This window comes from Arachis hypogaea, chromosome 4 (assembly GCF_003086295.3).
Source record: "Arachis hypogaea cultivar Tifrunner chromosome 4, arahy.Tifrunner.gnm2.J5K5, whole genome shotgun sequence".
Taxonomy (NCBI): Eukaryota; Viridiplantae; Streptophyta; class Magnoliopsida; order Fabales; family Fabaceae; genus Arachis; species Arachis hypogaea.
The window spans coordinates 99,199,633-99,223,201 of NC_092039.1; the positions used below are offsets into that span (position 1 = coordinate 99,199,633).

The 23,569-nt window shown below is 38.7% G+C and overlaps 1 long non-coding RNA gene across 2 annotated transcripts; it reads left to right on the forward strand.

Moving 5' to 3' along the window:
- The first annotated feature begins 576 nt into the window (after window positions 1-576).
- Window positions 577-21,736, forward strand: LOC140184456 (uncharacterized). Of its 2 annotated transcripts, XR_011881278.1 has the most exons (3): window positions 577-798; window positions 15,924-20,034; window positions 21,083-21,736. It is a non-coding gene; the product is annotated as an uncharacterized lncRNA (long non-coding RNA). The 2 variants fall into 2 exon arrangements; XR_011881277.1 differs by having other exon boundaries at window positions 15,924-21,736.
- The last annotated feature ends 1,833 nt before the right edge of the window (window positions 21,737-23,569 follow it).

Here is a 23,569-nt window from a genome sequence, read left to right on the forward strand (position 1 = left end):
TGGCCACGTTTTTGAAGCATAACAAGAAAAAACGTGGCCGAATCTCTAATCAATCACCACCCTCATAAAAGCTTGGCCATTGACCCAGCGTGGCAAGAAAAAATGTGGCCACAGGCCTATTTTCTTATAGCGTGATATTGAAATAATTTGATTAAAGATCACTCTATCCTCTATTGGTGATAATTTTTTGGGAAATTCTATGGTGCTGAAGTCAGATTCTATCCATAGGTGCTGATTGTGCGTGTCAAGCAGGAAGCAGGGACATGTGTAACTTTTCACATAACAAAAGCAATAATATATGGCAGGCAGCGACAAGTGTTACAAAGAACGGACCCACATTAAATAACTTTTGTCAAAGAGGTTTACGGTAAAAGAAACCTAATCCAGCTATTAAGAGATGGTAATTACAAAAATAATTAAGTTAATTTAGAATTTTTTTGAATATTTTAGTGTGTGGGCCTGAGTTTATGTGGGAGGGATATTGCATGTGGGCTGGGTTTGTATGAGATGAAGTAACCCAGACTTGAAAACCCACATATGAAACAAGAATGAAAAAATAAATAAAAGAAGACGTGTTCTCACTAGCCCACCTGGTTTGAATCACATGAAGGAAGCATATATAGATGTTTTGTGATGTGCGTAGGGAGGAAGAAATAGTAGTGAGTAGAGGCAATCTGCGCTTTATCTAGAAAGGAAGTCAATTGTGTCGCTGGAAAGGACGTGATATCCACCAAAGTAAAGCTTGCTCCGAGACTTGATTCACTGCGTCTAGGGATGGCGCCGATAAGTCTTTCTCAGGTTAACAAGCTAGTTTTTCTTTTTGTGTATCTTATTAGAGTTGATACTTGATATGAAAAATGAGGATTTTTTGAGTAGTGGATATAGAGTCGGATAGTATTTATGAATCAAAAGTGAATCTTGTGGGTTTGGAGGGTTAAGGTTTAAGAAAGATCCAGAAGGGGGTAAAACAAGGTCTTAGGATTTGTTTGTATAAAGATTAATTTAGGTATAGTTGATCAAATTTGATGGAATTGTGGTGAAAAGTGACTAATACATAGTCTTAGCTAGGAAAATAGTAAGAAAAGCCGATTTTTAAAATATTTGTGTTAGGATTCAATCCTGGAATAAAATAAAAATATTATTTCCATAGAAAACTATTCTGGTATTATATCTTGGAATCTAATTTACTTAATATTAGGGAGCACCATTTTTATTACACAATTACTCTCTGCAAGCATATACCACACACAATTTCATCTCATGTTTGGCTTATGAGTTTTCAAGAGTACATATTATTAAAAAACTAATATGAAAGTAAAAAAAATGTAATGTTATTTATGGATACAGTTTGTTTTTATATACTTATGTGTATTCTTCTGGGATATAATATATGAGTTATTTTTCTGTGAAAATAATTTTTATTTTATTTTATTTTGGATAAAAAAATCCATTTGTGTTATAATGGAGTAATTAGCTATAGGTGACATTTACGATGACTATTGGTCATATATTATGTGTTTAAGATTTTTTTGCCTAACACTTTATTTGGATAGACGATGGAAAATAGAAGGAACGAAAATAAGAGAAAAAAAGGGTAGAAAAAATGGATTTTTTATGTGTTGTTCGGATGAAGAGAAAATATATGGAAACAAAATAAAGAGAAAATTTTCTTTTGTTTGGATAGAAATAAAAGTGAGAAGAGAGAAAATCATAATAGAGTGAAATTGCGTAAGTACTCTTATCTAGATTATATGTTAATTAAAGTAGTCGTGCAGCACAACCATGAATTAGCACCTATAGGGATGGTCCATTTGATTGTCACCGAGAAATAAACAAGGCAGCAAAGGCACAAATAGATCGTATGCATGCGCATGGAATCATGGTGCACGAAATTGCAATCACACTTTTGCAATCCCGCACAACTAACCAGCAAGTGTACTGGGTCGTCCAAGTAATGCCTTGCGTGAGCAAGGGTCGATCCCACAGAGATTGTCGGCTTGAAGCAAGCTATGGTTATCTTGTAAATCTTAGTCAGGATATCAGAAATTATTAGGATTGATTGTGAAAAGCAAAAGAACATGAAATGATTACTTGTTTTGCAGTAATGGAGAATAGGTTGAGGTTTGGAGATGCTCCATCTTCTGAATCTCTGTTTTCCTACTGTCTTCTTCTTCAAACACGCAAGTTTCCTTCCATGGCAAGCTGTATGTAGGGTTTCACCGTTGTCAATGGCTACCTCCCATCCTCTCAGTGAAAGCGATTGCATATGCTCTGTCACAGCATAGCGGAATTCATCTGTCGGTTCTCAATCAGGCCGGAATAGAATCCAGTGATTCTTTTGCGTCTGTCACTAACGCCCCACCTTCAGGAGATTGAAGCACGTCACAGTCATCCAATCATCGAATCCTACTCAGAATACCACAGACAAGGTTTAGACCTTCCGGATTCTCTTGAATGCCGCCATCAGTCCTAGCTTATACCACGAAGATTCCGATTAAAGAATCCAAGAGATAACTACTTAATCTAAGGTAGAACGGAGGTGGTTGTCAGGCACGCGTTCATAGTTGAGAATGATGATGATTGTCACGGATCATCACATTCATCCGGATTAAGAACAAGTATTATCTTAGAATGGAAGCAAGCATGATTGAACGAGAAACAGTAGTAATTGCATTAATCCATCAAGACACAGCAGAGCTCCTCACCCCCAACCATGGGGTTTAGAGACTCATGCTGTGGAAGGTACACAAAGAAATGTGTAAAGTGTCATGAGGTCATAAGGTCATCCGGTACAATGTCAAAAGATCCTATTAATAGTAAACTAGTATCCTAGGGTGTACAGAAATGAGTAAATGACGTAAAAATCCACTTCTGGGTTCACTTGGTGTGTGCTTGGGCTGAGCAATGAAGCATTTTCGTGTAGAGACCTTTTCTGGAGTTAAACGCCAGTTCTCATGCCAGTTTGGGCGTTTAACTCCAAGTTTTATGCCAGTTCCGGCGTTTAACGCTGGAATTTCTGAGGCTGATTTGCCATGCCGGTTTGGGCCATCAAATCTTGGGCAAAGTATGGACTATCATATATTGCTGGAAAGCCCAGGATGTCTACTTTCCAATGTCGTTGAGAGCGCGCCAATTGGGCTTCTGTAGCTCCAGAAAATCCACTTCGAGTGCAGGGAGGTCAGAATCCAACAGCATCTGCAGTTCTTTTTGGTCTCAGAATCAGATTTTTGCTCAGGACCCTCAATTTCAGCCAGAAAATACCTGAAATCACAGAAAAACACACAAACTCATAGTAAAGTCCAGAAAAGTGAATTTTAGCTAAAAACTAATAAAAATATACTAAAAACTAACTAGATTATACTAAAAACATACTAAAAACAATGCCAAAAAGCATACAAATTATCCGCTCATCACAACACCAAACTTAAATTGTTGCTTGTCCCCAAGCAACTGAAAATCAAAATAGGATAAAAAGAAGAGAATATACTATAGACTCCAAAATATCAAGGAAACATAGTTCCAATTAGATGAGCGGGACTAGTAGCTTTTTGCCTCCGAACAGTTTTGGCATCTCACTCTATCCCTTGAAGTTCAGAATGATTGGCATCTATAAGAACTCAGAACTCAGATAGTGTTATTGATTCTCTTAGTTGAGCATAATGATTCTTGAACATAGCTAGTGTATGAGTCTTGGCTGTGGCCCAAAGCACTCTGTCTTCCAGTATTACCACCGGATACATACATGCCACAGACACATAATTGGGTGAACCCTTTCAGATTGTGACTCAGCTTTGCTAAAGTCCCCAATTAGAGGTGTCCAGGGTTCTTAAGCACACTCTTGTTGCCTTGGATCACAACTTTATTTCTTTCTTTTTCTTTTTCTTTTCTTTTTCTCTTTTTTTTTTCGAAGATTTTTTTTTTGTATCCACTGCTTTTTCTTGCTTCAAGAATCAGTCTAATGATTTTTAGATCCTCAATAACAGTTCTCTTTTTCCTCCTTCTTTCAAGAGCCAACAATTTTTTTAACATTCTCAAAACAACAAATTCAAGAGACATATGCACTGTTCAAGCATTCATTCAGAAAGCAAAAAGTATTGTCACCACATCAAACTAATTCAACTAGTTTCAATGATAAATTTCAAAATCTTGTACTTCTTGTTCTTTTGTGATTAAAGCATTTTTCATTTAAGAGAGGTGATGGATTCATAGGACATTCATATCTTTAAGGCATAAAATTTCAATTTTATTAATTATGAATTAAAACAAGACTAAAAAATAGATATAAGATGAGACTAGAAAAACGAAAAATAAAAACAAAACAAAGGAAAAAAAACGCAAACATAGGCTCCTAATGATAGAGGTTTTCACAGAGTTAGGACTCAACAACCTTGATTTTGAGAAGTGGATGCTCCCTCGGCTTGAGAGAAGAACTTTTGGCGTTTCAATTCTTGGAGTTCACGCCCCTGCTTCTCTTGCTCCTTCCATTGACCTCTTGGTGATTGGCCGTTCAATGGGTATGACTTCATCTGCTTCCATCTTCACCCCAGCCTCTTTACAGAGCAAGGAGATCAGGCTTGGGTAAGCCAATTTGGTTACAGTGGAATTCTTATTTGCAATTGTGTAGATCTCACAAGCAATCACATGATGAACCTCCACTTCTTTTCCAAGCATAATGCAATGAATCATCACTGCCCTCTTGATGGTGACCTCAGAACGGTTGCTAGTGGGCAATATGGAATGCCCAATGAAGTCTAGCCACCCTCTTGCAATTGGCTTGAGGTCTCCCCTCTTGAGTTGGTTTGGGACACCCTTTGAATTGGTTATCCACTTAGTCCCAGGGAGGCATATGTCCTCTAGAACTTGATCCAACCCTTTATCTACTCTCACCATCCTCCTATTGAAGGAGTCAGGATCATCTTGCAGTTGAGGTAGTTTGAAGATTTCTCTTATTTTGTCCAGATGGAAGTACATAACTTTCCCTCTGACCATGGTTCTGTAGGTATGGTAAGCAGTTCCAGTCATTTTCTGCTTATCTGTTAGCCACAGATTAGAGTAGAATTCCTGAACCATGTTCCTTCCAACCTTTATTTCAGGATTGGTCAGAACTTCCCATCCTCTGTTTCGAATTTGCTCTTGGATCTCCGGATATTCATCTTCTTTCAGATCAAATTTAACTTCCGGGATCACTGACCTCAGACCCATTATTTTGTGATAATGGTCTTCATGTTCTTTGGTTAAGAACTTCTCTTGATTCCAAAGATTCTTTGGATTAGTCTCTTTCTTTCCTCTTGAGTTGGTTTGTTTTCCCTTAGGAGCCATGATCTTGATGAATCTTGGCTTAGTGATCACGGAAAAGCACACCAAACTTAGAGGTTTTGCTTGTCCTCAAGCAAAAAGAGAAGAAATAAGAGAAGAGAGAGAGAGGAAGAGGAAATTCGAATGGTGTGGTGGAAAGAGGAAGCCAAACACGAATTTATAAGGTGAGGGGGAGAGTTTTTTTTTCGAAAAAAGAGAGATTTGAAAGGAGATTTGAGAAGGTATGAAAAGAAATTGAGAAAAGGGTGAGTTTTTTTTTTGAAGAAGATTTGGGATTAATTTGAAATAGATTTGAAGAATGGTTTTGATTTGTGAAGATTTGAAAGTGAATGATCAAAGGTTGAAGTGCATTTATGTAGAAGAGTATGGGTAAAAAGAGGAAAGTTTGAAAAAATTTGAGTTGAAAACAAAAATGTGGTCCCCCCACCTTTCTGGCGTTAAACGCCCAGAATGGCATTCATTCTGGCGTTTAACGCCCAATTGGCACCCCTTTTGGGCGTTTAACGCCCAGCCAGGTGCCCTGGCTGGCGTTAAACGCCAGAAAGCCTTTATCACTGGGCGTTTTTCAAAACGCCCAGGATGCTGCACACCTGGCGTTAAACGCCCAGAATGGTGCCCATTCTGGCGTTTAACGCCCAAAATGGCACCATTCCTGGCGTTAAACGCCCAGAATGGTACCCATTCTGGCGTTTAACGCCCAAAATGCCCCTTACTGGCGTTTTTTCGCCAGTAAGCTCATTTTCTCTGCTTTTTGAGCTGAATCCTTCTGTAACTCTGTGAATTCCTTCATTTTTGATATTTGCCTCTGTAAGAAGTAATCGTACAACCTCCTAATGACTGGGTTGCCTCCCAGCAAGCGCTTCTTTACTGTCTTTATCTGGACCTTCACTGAGAATCACTCAAGTCTCAGTTTTGAGCATTCCTGCTCAAAATTTCCTTCAAGATAGTGCTTGATTCTCTGTCCATTAACAATGAACTTCTTGTCAGAATCAATATCCTGAAGCTCAACATATCCATATGGTGACACTCCTGTAATCACATACGGACCCCTCCAACGGGATTTGAGTTTTCCTGGAAACAGTCTGAGCCTAGAGTTGAAGAGCAGAACTTTTTGTCCTGGCTCAAAGACTCTGGTTGACAACTTCTTGTCATGCCATTTCTTTGCCTTTTCCTTATAAATTTTTGCATTTTCAAAGGCATTGAGTTTGAACTTCTCTAGCTCATTTAACTGGAGCAATCTTTTTTTCACCAGCTAACTGTGCATCCATGTTTAGGAATCTGGTTGCCCAGTAGGCTTTATGTTCCAGTTCCACAGGCAAATGACAGGCCTTCCCATACACCAGTTGGTATGGAGAGGTTCCTATAGGAGTCTTGAATGCTGTTCTGTATGCCCACAGAGCATCATCCAAGCTCTTTGCCTAATCCTTTCTTCGGGCCATCACAGTCCGTTCCAGGATCCTCTTTAGCTCTCTGTTAGAGACCTCAGCTTGCCCATTTGTCTGTGGATGATACGGAGTTGCCACTTTGTGGCTAATTCCATATCTAACCATAGCAAGGTGTAGCTGTTTATTGCAGAAATGAGTGCCCCCGTCACTGATTAGCACTCTGGGAACGCCAAACCTGCTGAAAATGTTTTTCTGGAGGAATTTCAGTACGGACTTGGTATCATTAGTGGGTGTAGCAATTGCTTCTGCCCACTTAGATACATAGTCCACTGCCACCATAATGTAAGTGTTTGAGTATGATGATGGGAATGGCCCCATGAAGTCAATTCCCCATACATCAAACAATTCTATCTCTAATATCCCTTGTTGAGGCATGGCATATCCATGAGGCAGGTTACCAGCTCTTTGGCAACTGTCACAGTTACGCACAAACTCTCGGGAATCTTTATAGAGAGTAGGCCAGTAGAAGCCACATTGGAGGACTTTAGTGGCTGTTCGCTCACTTCCAAAGTGTCCTCCATACTGTGATCCATGGCAGTGCCATAGGATCCTTTGTGCTTCTTCTCTGGGTACACACCTGCGGATCACTCCGTCAGCACATCTCTTAAAGAGATATGGTTCATCCCAGAGGTAGTACTTGGCATCTGAAATTAATTTCTTTCTCTGCACGCTACTGTACTCCTTGGGTATGAACCTCACAGCTTTATAATTTGCAATATCTGCAAACCATGGAGCTTCCTGAATGGCAAAGAGTTGCTCATCTGGGAAAGTCTCAGAGATCTCAGTAGAAGGGAGGGACGCCCCAGCTACTGGTTCTATTCGGGACAGATGATCAACTACTTGGTTCTCTGTCCCTTTTCTGTCTCTTATTTCTATATCAAACTCTTGCAGAAGCAACACCCATCTGATGAGCCTGGGTTTTGAATCCTGCTTTGTGAGTAGATATTTAAGAGCAGCATGGTCAGTGTACACAACCACCTTGGATCCCACTAGATAAGATCTAAACTTGTCAATGGCATAGACCACTGCAAGTAACTCTTTTTCTGTGGTTGTGTAGTTCTTCTGTGCGTCATTTAGAACACGGCTGGCATAGTAAATGACGTGCAGAAGCTTGTTATGCCTCTGTCCCAACACTGCACCAATGGCATGGTCACTGGCATTACACATTAGTTCAAATGGCAATGTCCAATCTGGTGCAGAGATGACTGGTGCTGTGACCAGCTTAGCTTTCAGGGTCTCAAATGCCTGCAGACATTGTGTGTCAAACACAAATGGTGTGTCAGCAGCTAACAGGTTACTCAAAGGTTTTGCAATTTTTGAAAAATCCTTTATAAACCTTCTGTAGAACCCTGCATGCCCCAGAAAGCTTCTGATTGCCTTAACATTGGCAGATGGTGGCAATTTTTCAATTACCTCTACCTTTGCCTTATCCACCTCTATTCCCCTGCTTGAAATTTTGTGCCCAAGGACAATTCCTTCAGTCACCATAAAGTGACATTTCTCCCAGTTTAAAACCAGGTTAGTCTCTTGGCATCTTTTCAAGACAAGTGCTAGGTGATTAAGACAGGAGTTAAATGAGTCTCCATATACTGAAAAGTCATCCATGAAGACTTCCAGAAATTTCTCTACCATATCTGAGAAGATAGAGAGCATGCACCTCTGAAAGGTTGCAGGTGCATTGCACAGACCAAAAGGCATCCTCCTGTAGGCAAACACGCCAGAAGGGCAAGTGAATGCTGTTTTCTCTTGGTCCTGAGGATCTACTGCAATTTGGTTGTAGCCTGAATAGCCATCCAAAAAGCAGTAATAATCATGGCCAGCTAGTCTTTCTAGCATTTGGTCTATGAATGGTAAAGGAAAATGATCCTTTTTGGTGGCGGTATTGAGCCTTCTGTAGTCAATACACATGCGCCACCCTGTGACTGTCCTTGTAGGAACCAGTTCATTTTTTTCATTATGAACCACTGTCATGCCTCCCTTTTTGGGAACAACTTGGACAGGGCTCACCCAGGGGCTATCAGAAATAGGATAAATAATCCCAGCCTCTAGTAATTTAGTGACTTCTTTCTGCACCACCTCCTTCATGGCAGGATTTAGCCTCCTCTGTGGTTGGACCACTGGTTTGGCATTATCCTCCAATAGGATCTTGTGCATGCATCTAGCTGGGCTAATGCCCTTAAGATCACTTATGGACCACCCAAGAGCTGTCTTGTGTGTCCTTAGCACTTGAATCAGTGCTTCCTCTTCCTGTGAATTTAAAGCAGAGCTTATAATTACTGGAAAAGTTTCACCCCCTCCCAGAAATGCATATTTCAGGGATGGTGGTAGTGGTTTGAGTTCAGGCTTGGGAGGCTTATCCTCCTCCTGAGGAATTTTCGAAAATTCCTTTGCCTACTCTAGTTCTTCTTGATCAGGTTGAGCATCTTTGAAGATGTCCTCAAGCTCTGATTCTAGGCTTTCAGCCATATTGATCTCTTCTACCAGAGAGTCAATAATGTCAGCGCCCATGCAGTCATTTGGTGTGTCTGGATGCTGCATGGCTTTTACAGCATTCAACTTGAACTCATCCTCATTGACCCTCAAGGTTACTTCCCCTTTTTGCACATCAATGAGAGTTCGTCCAGTTGCTAGGAAGGGTCTTCCTAGAATGAGAGTTGCACTCTTGTGCTCCTCCATTTCCAGCACCACAAAGTCAGTTGGAAAGGCAAATGGCCCAACCTTGACAATCATGTCCTCAATTATGCCTGATGGGTATTTAATGGAGCCATCAGCAAGTTGGAGGCATATCCGGGTTGGTTTGACTTCTCCAGTCAACCCAAGCTTTCTGATAGTGGATGCAGGTATTAGATTGATGCTTGCTCCAAGATCACATAGAGCTGTCTTGGTGCAAGCACCTTCTAATGTGCATGGTATCACAAAGCTCCCTGGATCTTGAAGCTTTTCTGGTAAGCTCTTTAATATGACTGCACTGCATTCTTCAGTGAGAAACACTTTTTCAGTTTCTCTCCAATCCTTTTTATGACTTAAGATTTCTTTCATGAACTTAGCATAAGAAGGTATTTGCTCAAGTGCCTCTGCAAACGGAATCTTTATTTCAAGAGTCCTTAGATAGTCTGCAAAGCGGGCAAATTGCTTATCCTGTTCCGCTTGGCGGAGTTTTTGAGGATAAGGCATCTTGGCTTTATATTCTTCAACCTTAGATGCTGCAGGTTTATTCCTTACAGAAGTGGTTGAAGAAGCCTTGTTAGAGGGATTACTGTCAGCACTCTCAGGTGTCTGATTCTCCCCAGGCGTCTGAACGCTAGGAATGGGTGAAGTTTGGGCGTTAAACGCCAACTTTTCCCCCTTTTCTGGCATTTGAACGCCAGAACTGGGCAAGGAATAGGCGTTTAACGCCAGCTTTCCTTCCCTTTCTGGCGTTTGAACGCCAATAGCATTCCTCTCTGGGCTCTTACTGTCCTCAGAGGGATTTTGAACAGTGGTTTGGTCGTCCTCTGTCAATTGTTCCTTGTTTGGCTTTTTACTCTTTTGAGCAGTGTTATTCAGGGTCTTCCCATTCCTCAATTGAACTGCTTGACATTCCTCTGTTATCTGTTTAGATATTTGCTGTTTTGCTTGATTCAACTGCAGTTCTATGCTCTTGTTAGCCACTTTAGTTTCATAGAGCATCTCTTTAAAGTCTGCTAACTGTTTTGTCATCAGGAGCAATTGTTGATTAAGCTCATTTATCTGTTCTTGAGGAATAGGGTCAGTGACTACTGTCATGACTTCCTCTTTTGGAGAGAACTCATTGCTAGAATACAAATATTGGTTTCTAGCAACAGTGTCTATAAGCTCTTGAGCTTCTTCAATTGTCTTCCTCATGTGTATAGATCCACCAGCTGAGTGGTCTAAAGACATCTGAGCTTTTTCTGTAAGCCCATAATAGAAAATGTCTAACTGTACCCACTCTGAAAATATTTCAGAGGGACATTTCCTTAGCATACCTCTATACCTCTCCCAGGCATTATAAAGGGATTCATTATCCTCTTGTTTAAAGCCTTGGATGTCCAGCCTTAACTGTGTCATCCTTTTAGGAGGGTAAAAATGATTCAGGAATTTGTCTGACAACTGTTTCCATGTCTTTATGCTTGCTGTAGGTTGGTTATTCAACCACCTTTTTACTTGATCTTTTACAGCAAATGGAAACAGTAATAGTCTGTAGACATCCTGATCTACCTCTTTATCATGTACTGTGTCAGCAATTTGTAAAAACTGTGCCAGAAACTCAGTAGGTTCTTCCTGTGGAAGACCGGAATACTGGCAATTTTGCTGCACTATGATAATGAGTTGAGGATTTAGTTCAAAGCTGCTTGCTTTGATGGGAGGTGTACAGATGCTACTCCCATATGCAGCTGTAATGGGGTTAGCATATGACCCCAGAGTCCTTTTGGACTGATTGATCCCACTTAAGTCCATGATGGACAAAAGGGAAATGATAATGATTGCAAAGAGATAAATTTTGTTTGTTTGTTTTTTTTTGAATTAACGAAAAAAATAAAATAAAACAAAAGAAAATTAAAATAAAAATTCGAAAATCAAAGAAAGGAAATAAGATCAAAGCAAATTGAGAACTGAATCAATTAGTTGATCAAAAAGATTTTGAAAACAGCAATTAAAAAGATATGATTGAAAAATTTTTATGAAAAAGATTTGATTTTGAAAAGAGGAAAGAGAAAAACACAAAAAGACACCAAACTTAAAATTTTAGAAAATCAAACACACAGTTTTCGAAAATTTTTAAGGGAAAAACACAAAGAGGACACCAAACTTAGAATTTTTGTAAATCAAAAAGGGACTAAAAACATGCAAAAATCGAAAATCAAAAGAAAAACAAAAGCATGCAATTGACACCAAACTCAGAATATAGAACTAGACTCAACTAAAAGACTCTAAACCAACAAAAATAAAACAGTCCTAATCTAAGCAACAAGATAAGCCGTCAGTTGTCCAAACTCAACAATCCCCGGCAACGGCGCCAAAAACTTGGTGCACGAAATTGCAATCACACTTTTGCAATCCCGCACAACTAACCAGCAAGTGTACTGGGTCGTCCAAGTAATACCTTGCGTGAGCAAGGGTCGATCCCACAGAGATTGTCGGCTTGAAGCAAGCTATGGTTATCTTGTAAATCTTAGTCAGGATATCAGAAATTATTAGGATTGATTGTGAAAAGCAAAAGAACATGAAATGATTACTTGTTTTGCAGTAATGGAGAATACGTTGAGGTTTGGAGATGCTCCATCTTCTGAATCTCTGTTTTCCTACTGTCTTCTTCTTCAAACACGCAAGTCTCCTTCCATGGCAAGCTGTATGTAGGGTTTCACCGTTGTCAATGGCTACCTCCCATCCTCTCAGTGAAAGCGATTGCATATGCTCTGTCACAGCATAGCGGAATTCATCTGTCGGTTCTCAATCAGGCCGGAATAGAATCCAGTGATTCTTTTGCGTCTGTCACTAACGCCCTGCCTTCAGGAGATTGAAGCACGTCACAGTCATCCAATCATCGAATCCTACTCAGAATACCACAGACAAGGTTTAGACCTTCCGGATTCTCTTGAATGCCGCCATCAGTCCTAGCTTATACCACGAAGATTCCGATTAAAGAATCCAAGAGATAACTACTTAATCTAAGGTAGAACGGAGGTGGTTGTCAGGCACGCGTTCATAGTTGAGAATGATGATGATTGTCACGGATCATCACATTCATCCGGATTAAGAACAAGTATTATCTTAGAATGGAAGCAAGCATGATTGAATGAGAAACAGTAGTAATTGCATTAATCCATCAAGACACAGCAGAGCTCCTCACCCCCAACCATGGGGTTTAGAGACTCATGCTGTGGAAGGTACACAAAGAAATGTGTAAAGTGTCATGAGGTCATAAGGTCATCCGGTACAATGTCAAAAGATCCTATTAATAGTAAACTAGTATCCTAGGGTGTACAGAAATGAGTAAATGACGTAAAAATCCACTTCTGGGTTCACTTGGTGTGTGCTTGGGCTGAGCAATGAAGCATTTTCGTGTAGAGACCTTTTCTGGAGTTAAACGCCAGTTCTCATGCCAGTTTGGGCGTTTAACTCCAAGTTTTATGCCAGTTCCGGCGTTTAACGCTGGAATTTCTGAGGCTGATTTGCCACGCCGGTTTGGGCCATCAAATCTTGGGCAAAGTATGGACTATCATATATTGCTGGAAAGCCCAGGATGTCTACTTTCCAATGTCGTTGAGAGCGCGCCAATTGGGCTTCTGTAGCTCCAGAAAATCCACTTCGAGTGTAGGGAGGTCAGAATCCAACAGCATCTGCAGTCCTTTTTGGTCTCAGAATCAGATTTTTGCTCAGGACCCTCAATTTCAGCCAGAAAATACCTGAAATCACAGAAAAACACACAAACTCATAGTAAAGTCCAGAAAAGTGAATTTTAGCTAAAAACTAATAAAAATATACTAAAAACTAACTAGATTATACTAAAAACATACTAAAAACAATGCCAAAAAGCATACAAATTATCCGCTCATCAAATCACAATGTCCAAAATCCTTGGACATATGGCAAGCATGGCAGGAAGGTATTCTTTGCTTGGGTTCTTGAAAAAAGATGCCTATAATTATAAGTATAAGATGCGATGTGTCAAAATAGCAGACGGAAATACAAATACAGTCCTTGTATATCTTGAAGAGAAGGCTGGGGCTGACTCGATGTCGGTTGCTAGATACAACTTGACTATGGACAACAGACTCGGTAATCTTTTATGGGCTAAGGGAGCAAGTAGATCAGACTACCAATACTTTGGTGATGTAGTAGCCTTCGACTCCACACATAGAAAAAACAAGTATAAAAGGGCTGTTGTGATTTTTTCTGGAGCTAACAACCACAAGCAAACTACTATTTTTAGTTTTGGGTTACTACTTGATGAAAGTGTTGCATTATATTGGTGGATGTTCGAAAATTTTGTAGAAGTAATGTGCTAGAAAAAGCCACTTGTAGTTGTGACAGATGAGGATAAATCAATGACTAAGGCCGTCAAAGAAGTCTTACCAGATGCCACCCATCGATTGTGTGCGTGGCATGTTGAGAGGAATGTGACATCCAATGTGAAGGATGAAAGCTTGAAGGCATTATTTAAGCGGTGGTTGTATATGGACAAGGAGGTTGAAGAATTTGAGGTTGATTGGGAGCAGGCTATTGACGAGTATGGATTGAAGGAGAGTCTATAGGCCAATCTAATGTACGAAAAGAGAAAAATGTGGGCAAATGCATATTTGTATGATAAGTTTTGTGCTAGAAAGAGGAACTATTCTTAGGGTTCAAATCAAAGATGAAAAAGTGGGTGATGCGTGAGCATTTTGTACTATTTTTTCCTTCATTTTCTAGTTTTTTTAGTTAGAAATTATTAAGCTTTATTATATTTTAGTGCAAAAATTCTTTGGATGCTACTTTGAGTTGTTTTTGTATTTTTATTATTTCTGGAGATATTCGGGCGAATTAGGCAGAGTTTTGTGCAAAAACAAAGAAAGTAAGTAGATGTTGTCAACCCTGACCTCCCCGTATTTCAATGAGCATAACTTGAGTTACAGAGGTTCAATTGACGCGGTTTTAATGGTGTTGGAAAGTCAACTTTTAGAGCTTTCCAACAATATATAATAGTCTATACTTTTCTTCTGGAATCACTGCCAAATTTGGAGCTAAACGCCGAACCTGGTGTTTAGTGCCAAAGAAGGATAGAACCAGCGCCAGAACTTCCCCCTACCGGCGTTAAATGCCAGAAAAATACCAGATACAGGTCAAACTCACCCAAGGGAGCATCTTTAGTGGGATTTAGCTTTTAATTGTTATCTTTTATCTTATTCTAGTTATTTTTATTTACAATTAAAATCTTTTAGGTTTAGACTTCATTATTTTATTTTAGTATCAAATAAAATAAGGTTAGAATAAAAGGGATACGATCTCTTATATCTTGGATCTTCTCTCTTCCGTACATCACACTTTTCAGAATTCTAGTTTTCTCTGTAAGTCATGAGCAACCAAACCTCCTTGGTTAAGGTTAGGAGCTCTGTTTATCTTCTATGGATTAAGATTATTACTTTTCTATTTTAATTAATATACTGATTCCGTTTCAAGGATTGTTTTCATTATTAATCTTATGAATCTGGGTAGAACGAGAGTATGACTCTTATTCTACATGAGTTCTTATGATTCTCGAGAGAGTTATCTCGTTTGAATAACAGCTTGAAAATAAATTCCTCCTAAATTGCTAATTACATGATCTAATTGGGATATGTGATATATAATCCTGTTAGCTTTGGATAATTAGAGTTTTTGTGGCTATAAACCAGTTTTTGAACTTAACCCTTTAATCGGAATTAAGTGACCACGAGAGTGGCGGTTAATGAAGGTTAGGGAAAACTAAATCACTAAGAGATTAGGGTTTAGTTTATTACAGTTTGCCACGGAATGAATCATGCATTGTTAAAATAGTTGATAAGAACTTTTAATCTGGAAAAATGAACATCTTCGAAGTCTTAACTGTTTTCTCTCATTTTTTTACACCAAACCTTTTATTTGCTTTCTTTATTCTTTTATTTATTGTTTTATGCGCTTTCAACCATCAAATTTCCTTTTTTGTTCGCCTGACTAAGCTAATTGGATAACCATTGTTGTTCAGTCTGACAATCCTCGTGGGATCGACCCTCACTCACCTGAGGTATTACTTGGATGACCCAGTGCACTTGCCGGTTAAGCTGTGGAAATTCTAAATCTCGCACCAAGTTTTTGGCGCCGTTACCGGGGATTGTTTTTGATTGACAACTACCAGTTGTCTGATTGCTTAGATTAGGTATTTTTCTTAGTTTTGTTTGTTTAATTTTTATTTTAATTTTTGATTTTAGTTTTGTTTATTTTCCTTTAATTTTTTATTTTAAGTTTGGTGTCCCTTTAGTTGTCTTCTTTCTTTTTTAATTTTCGAAATTACTAGTATCTTTTCTTTTTAGTTTTCAAAATTTTAGGGTTTAATTGCTTGCTTTGTTTTATTTTATTTCTTTTCCACAGGATACCTCACTAGAAACTCTTTACACTTTGATGTAGAGATTTTCATTTTCCTTTGTTTTCTGTTTGTGTGTGCAGGAATAGAGAGGAATTAACCATGGACCCGAATGGTAATGAGCAATCCAGAAGGACCCTCAGTTCATACACTACCTCCATTCCTGACTTTTATGGGTGCAGTATTGCTATGCGTCCCATTGGAGCAGACAATTTTGAGCTCAAGCCACAGCTGATCAGTTTAGTGCAACAAACTTGCAATTTCATGGACTCCCACATGAAGATCATAATCGGTTCATCTCTAACTTCCTGCATATCTGTAATAATGTGAAGACTAATGGAATGGATCCTAAAATCTATAAGCTAATGCTCTTTCCATTTGCTGTGAGGGATAGAGCCAAGCATTGGCTTGATACTCATCCCAAGGAGAGCTTCAATACTTGGGACAAGGTGGTCAACAAGTTTCTGACTAAGTTCTTCCCTCCTTAGATATTGACTAAGCTGAAGACAGATGTTCAAACCTTTAGGCAAGGAGAAAGTGAGCCCCTCTATGATGCTTGGGAGAGGTACAGGCTGATGCTCAAGAAGTGTCCTCCTGATATGTTCTCAGAGTGGATTAGAGTACATATTTTCTATGAAGGACTCTCTGATATTTTCAGTCTCTGGATAACTCTGCAGGTGGTTCCTTATACATGAAGAAGACACCTGAAAAGGCTAATGAGATTATTAAGATGGTCACCAACAACCAGTACCCATACTCATCTAAGAGGACTTCAGTGAAGAAAGGAGTTATGGAAGTGGATGCTGTAGATGCAATTCTTGCTCAGAACAAACTCCTATCTCAACAGATGAGTTTTATCACTCAACAATTGAGTAGCATCCAGAGCTCAGTTGCTAAAGTTCATAGTGCTCCTCCAGATGTCCCCCTATGATGTTCCTTATTCTCAGAACTTTAACTAGGGACGGAGGAATCACCCAAACTTTGGGTGCGCGGAGTAGCCTCGGAGATAGTAACCAAATTATGCCAACAACTCTCAGGTAGGTCTTAATCAGAATCAAGTCAACAACCTTCCTTCTCAGCCTCCCTAACCTCAAAGTACCCCTGACTTGGCATCCATTGTTGCAGAACTCACAAAAAGCCAAGAAAGCTTTATACAAAAAGCCTGAGCCTACTTTAGGAATCTGGAGATGCGAATAGACCAGCTAGACAAGTGAACACTTAAGAGATCCTTTGACAGTCTTTCTAGTGACACAGTTTCCAATTCTAGAGAGGAGTGTAAGGCCATCACCATGGTAAGTGAACAAGTGGCAAGTATGGAGACTCAATTTACTGAAAAGCCGGTTGAAAAAGAAGCCCCAGAGAAGAAAGAGGAGAAGGTAGAGCACACCCCTCCTAGGCATCCAGACAATCCTTTTTCCGTCACTCTTGACACACACCCGGCATTACCTAAGGCTTCTGAGTACAAGTCTAAGATGCCATATCCCCAGAGACTGCAAAAGAGGACCAAAGACAAGTAGTTTTCAAAGTTCTTGGAAGTCTTTAGGAAGTTGTAAATCAATATTCCTTTTATTGATGTTTTAGAGTAAATGTCTTTCTACGTTAAATTCATGAAGGAATTATTGTCAAGAAAGAGGATTTTAAAGGGAGATGAGACAATGATCTTGACCAAGGATTGTAGTGCCATAATTCATAACAACTTGTCAAAGAAGATGCCAGACCCAATAAACTTTCAGATTTCATGCACCACCAGGAGCACAACCTTTGAGAAAGCGCTGTGTGATATTGGTACAGGCATCAATTTGATGCCCTTATCCGTAATGAAAAAGCTCATAATTCAAGAGGCACAACCAACAAGGATAGCACTACAAATGGCAGACAAGTCTCTAAAACAGGCACATGGAATAATAGAAAATGTCTTGGTTAAGATTAGAGAACTTTTTCTCCCTACAGATTTCGTGATTCTTGACATGGGAAAAGATGCAAAAAATTTTATGATCCTTGGAAGGCCATTCCTAGCCACTGGGAGAGCTCAGATTGATGTTGACAAAGGAGAATTGGTTATGAGGATGCATGAAGACTATTTGGTGTTCAATGTTTTTAAACCTTCATCACTCTCTGGAGAAGGAGGTACCTACATGTAGAGTTCATTGCTTAAGCCCCCTCATTTGATGAGAACAAATGCAATTTCTCTTGACATCAAACCTAAATTTAGTGTTGGGCATTCACCATCCACTAAGAAGGGAGGAGGTCCTAAGAAGAAGGTACCCAAGGGTTGGAAGAACAAGAAGATCCCCATTGAAGACTTCTTACCGGTGATGAAAGTGGTATTCACTAGAAGTCCAGTCCTATCTCATACAGTAAATAGAATCCTGTCTCTGGAGTATATTGAGTTGATACATGACAGCACAGAAAAGAAGTTCACAGTGAGGGGCGATGATCTCAGCCCCTATGACCCTCCTCCTTAGAGAAGCTAACTGTCAAGTTAGTAACAGTACAGAAGCACTTGTTGGGAGGTAACCCAACCATGAATATCCTTTAGTTTTTATTTCAATTTGAACCTCTTTTAGTTTTCATTTTTATGTATAATTTTCCTTTGTTTAATTATGTTTGTGATCATGCACAATACTTAAGACAGGGACAAAAGAACTCAGAAGGAGGAATAGAACACCCTAGAGCAAAGAGGAATGGCATTTAACGCCATAAAAGGGAGCAGGACATGGCGTTAAATGCCAGGAGGGCATTTAACGCCCAAGAAGGGAGGCAACGCCTAGCGTTAAAAGCCAGGTGGATGTTTAATACCCATGAAGATTTTTCTTTGCTTGGGAACAAGCAAACTTTTAAGTTTGGTGTTGAAGAGCGAGCTTCCTGTTTACTTTATCTTCAATGGCACTAAATGGAGGTGAATCATCTTCACAGAGAGAGCAGCAGCCACCATGACTGAGGTGGTTGAGTTTCATTATCTTTTGCCTATTTTATTTTCTATTTCTTAGTATTCTATCTTATTTCCTGTCTTCTGTTTGAAAGCTTTGTATGATTCATAGTGGTACTTTATTATTTCTCTAGTTTAGTTATTTACTTTGTAGTTTACGTCTATTTTGAAAATTTATTTTGAAAAAAAAATTTGTCTCATGTATTACTCACTGAGCTTGAACAATCAAAAAGAAAAGAAAAGAAGTAGTAAAATGCATGAGGTTTGAGTTATCTTTGATTGCTTTGATGTGGTAGTATTATCTTTGATTCTGAATGCTTGAACTAAACAGTGCATATTTGATCTTGAAGTTGAGAATATTCATCCTTGAGGTACAGAAACTTAGAGAAGTATTATAGATTCTCTGAAATAAGAAAAAAAATTATTCTTGAAGCAAAATAAATAGCAAAAAAAAAAACAAAAAGTAAAAGAAAAATAAAGAAAAAGGTCCAAGGCTTTGAGCATCATTGGTTAGGAGGGTCAAAATTGATCTAAAAGCTCAAAGGAGTGGTTTTTCCTAACCATATGCTTGTGGTGTGAAGGTGTCAAGTAACCGTTAAGACTGAACACCTAAAGTCGTGATCCATTGCTGTTACAGAGTATGCCTAAGGCTCTGAGCACCACTGTCTGGGAGAAATAAAAAACAGAAAAATTAGAACTCAAGGAGTTCTCTAGTTAAGTGCTTGTGGTGTTCTTGTATCAAGTTAACCTTGAAGACAAAACACTTAGAGTCACGACTAAGCTCAAGGTGCAAATCACCAAAGAAAAGAAAAGAAAAAAAAGTTGTGTTCAAGAATCAATTAGAGCATAAAGAAGAGAATCTATAATATCATCTAAGTTCTAGTTCTGAAGGATACCAATGCTTCGGAGCTTCAAAGGATAGTGAGATGCCAAACCTATTCAGAATTAGAGTGTCATTAGCCCCACTCAGTGGCTAGATCTGAGCTTAAATGAACACTCGAGTCTTAGGCATTTTCTCTTCTTGGTCCTATATTGTTTTGGTTGCTTGAGGACAAGCAACAATTTAAGTTTGGTGTTGTGATGCGTTAGCATCTTGTACCCTTTTTTCCTTCATTTTCTATTTGTTTTTAGTTAGAAATTATTAAGTTTTATTTTATTTTAGTACAAAAACGCTCTTTGGATGCAACTTTGAGTTATTTTGGTGTTATTATTATTTCAGGAGAAATCAGGCGAATTTGGCAGAGTTTTGTGCAAAAATAAAGAAAGTAAGTAGATGCTATCATCCCTGACCTCCCCTCATTCCAACGAGCATAACTTGCGATACAGAGGTCCAATCGGCATGATTTTAATGGAATTGGAAAGCCTACTTTCAGAGCTCTCCAATGATATATAATAGTTTATACTTTTCTTCTAGAATCACTATCAAATCTGGCGCTAAATGCCGAACTTGGCGTTTAGCGCCCAAGAAGGACAGAACTAGCGGTAGAACTTCCCCCTACTGGCGTTAAACGCTAGAAAAATGTTAGATACGAGTCAAACTCACCCAAGGGAGCATCTTTAGTGGGATTTAGCTTTTAATTGTTATCCTTTATCTTATTTTAGTTATTTTTATTTACAAGCAAAATTTTTTAGGTTTAGACTTTATTATTTTGTTTTAGTATAAAACAAACTAGGGTTAGTATAAAAGGTAAAAGATCTCTTGTATCTTGGATCTTCTCTCTTCTGCACAGCACACTTTTCAGAACCCTAGTTTTTTCTGTAAGTCATGAGCAATTAAAGGATAATGGAATTGAAAACAAATTCCTCCTAAATTGCTAATTACATGAACTAATTGGGATATGTGATATATAATCCAGTTAACTTTGGGTAATTAGGGTTTTTGTGGCCATAAACTAGATTTTGAACTTAACCCTCTAATAAGAATTAAGTGACCACGAGAGTGGCGGTTAATGAAGGTTAGGGAAAACTAAATCACTAAGAGATAAGGGTTTAGTTAATTACATTTTGTCATGAAATGAATCATGCGTTGTTAAAATAGTTGGTAAGAACTTTTAGTTTGGAAAAGTGAACATCTCCGAAGCCTTAACTGTCTTCTCTCACTGTTTTACACCAAACCTTTTATTTCTTTTCTTTATTCTCTTGTTTATTATTTTATGTGCTTTGATGAGCGGATAATTTATACGCTTTTTGGCATTGTTTTTATATAGTTTTTAGTAAGTTTAAGCCACTTTTAGGGATGTTTTCATTAGTTTTTATGTTAAATTCACATTTCTGGATTTTACTATGAGTTTGTGTGTTTTTCTGTGATTTCAGGTAAATTCTGACTGAAATTGAGGGATTTGAGCAAAACTCTGAAGAAGGCTGACAAAAGGACTGCTGATGCTGTTGGATTCTGACCTCCCTGCACTCGAAATGGATTTTCTGGAGCTACAGAACTCCAATTGGCGCGCTCTCAACGGCGTTGGAAAGTAGACATCCAGAGCTTTCCAGCAATATATAATAGTCCATACTTTATTCGAAGAATGACGACGTAACTTGGCGTTGAACGCCAAGTTCATGCTGCTGTCTGGAGTTAAACGCCAGAAAAACGTCATGATCCGGAGTTGAACGCCCAAAACACGTCATAACTCAGAGTTCAACGCCAAGATATGCCTTAGCTCGTGGATTGATCAAGCTCAGCCCAAACATACACCAAGTGGGCCCCGGAAGTGGATTTATGCATCAATTACTTACTCATGTAAACCCTAGTAGCTAGTCTAGTATATATAGGACATTTATCTATTGTATTAGACATCCTGGATTGTAAATTGAATCCTGTGATCACGTTAGAGAGGGCTGGCCATTCGGCCATGCCTGGACTCTTTGCCTATGTATTTTCAACGGTGGAGTTTCTGCACACCATAGATTAAGGGTGTGGAGCTCTGCTGTACCTCAAGTATTAATGAAATTCTATCTTCTTTTATTCAATTCTCTCTTATTCTTATTCCAAGATATTCATTCGTACCCAAGAACATGATGAATGTGATGAGTCAGATTACCCTCATTATCATTCTCAATTATGAACGTGCGTGATTGACAACCATGTCCGTTCTACATGCAACAGAGCTTGAATGCGTATCTCTTAGATTCCCCAACAGAATCTTCGTGGTATAAGTTAGATAGTTGGCGGCATTCATCTGGATCCGGAAAGTCCAACCTTGTCTGTGGTGTTCCGAGTAGGATCCTGGGAGTCCGGAAAGTCCAACCTTGTCTGTGGTGTTCCGAGTAGGATTCCGATCATGAATGACCGTGACGTGCTTCAAACTTTAACCTGCTGGGCGTTGGTGACAGACGCAAAAGAGGGATTCTATTCCAGTAGGAGCGGGAACCAACCGGTGATTAGCCGTACTGTGACAGAGTGCGTTGCATAGTTTTCACTGCGAGGATGGGATGTAGCCATCAGCCATGGGTGATGCCTCCAGACTGGTTAGCTGTGCGAGTGACAGCCGCACAGGTTATTTCCCCGTGAGGAATGAAAGTAGCCACAGTTGATGGTGAACCCCTATACAAAGCTTGCCATGGAAAGGAGTAAGAAGGATTGAGTAGAAGCAGTAGGAGAGCAGGCGTGCTTGAGCCATGCAGCAGCTGTATATACTTAAAAGATACCTCTACCAATGAATCTGCATAAGTGTTCTATCCCTTTTATTATTTATTTCTTTTTATTATTAATTATTCGAAAACCCATAAACCATTTTTAATCTGCCTAACTGAGATTTGCAAGGTGACCATAGCTTGCTTCATACCAACAATCTCTGTGGATTCGACCCTTACTCACGTAAGGTTATTACTTGGACGACCCAGTACACTTGCTGGTTAGTTGAACGAGATTGTGAAGACAATAAACAATGCCTTCAGAGTATACATCCTTTATAAATACATAACAAGTGATCACAATTTCGTCCACCAAGTTTTTGGCGCCGTTGCCGGGGATTGTTCGAGTATGGACAACTGACGGTTCATCTTGTTGCTCAGATTAGGTAATTTTCTTTTCAAAAATCGTTTTCTTATCTTTTTATCCAATTTTCGAAAAATTAGCTAACAATTAATGTGATTGGTTCAAAAATTTGAAGTTTGTTACTTTCTTGTTAAGAAAGGTTCAATCTTTAAGTTCTAGAATCTTATCTTGTAGTTTCTTGTTAGTTAAGTCAATTTTAAAATTAAATCTTTTTCAAAATATCTTTTTCAAATATATTTTTTTTTTATCTTTTATCTTATCTTTTTCAAAATTTGATTTCAAAATATCTTATCTAACTTCTTATCTTCTTATCTGTTTCAAAATTTGATTTCAAAATCTTTTTCAATCAACTAACTAACTTTTTGCCTGTTTCTTATCTTTTTCAAAACCACCTAACTACTCTTTCCTCTCTAATTTTCGAAAAATTCTCCCTCTCCTTTTCAAAAATTCTTTTTGTTTTAAATTTTAATTTTAATCTCACCTTATCTTTAATTTTCGAAATTACTAACTTCTTTTTCAAAATTATTTTCGAAAATTTCCTTCTCTTATCTTCTTCCATTTAATTATTTAATTACTAACACTTCTCTTCACCTCACTTCATCCAAATCCGAATTCTTCTTCATCCTTCTTCATTCTTCTACCCCTTTCTTCTTCTACTAACATAAAGGAATCTCTATACTGTGACATAGAGGATTCCTTTTTCTTTTCTTGTTTTCTTCTCTTTCTTATGAGCAGGAACAAGGACAAAGGCACTCTTGTTGAAGCTGATCCAGAACCTGAAAGGACTCTGAAGAGAAAATTAAGAG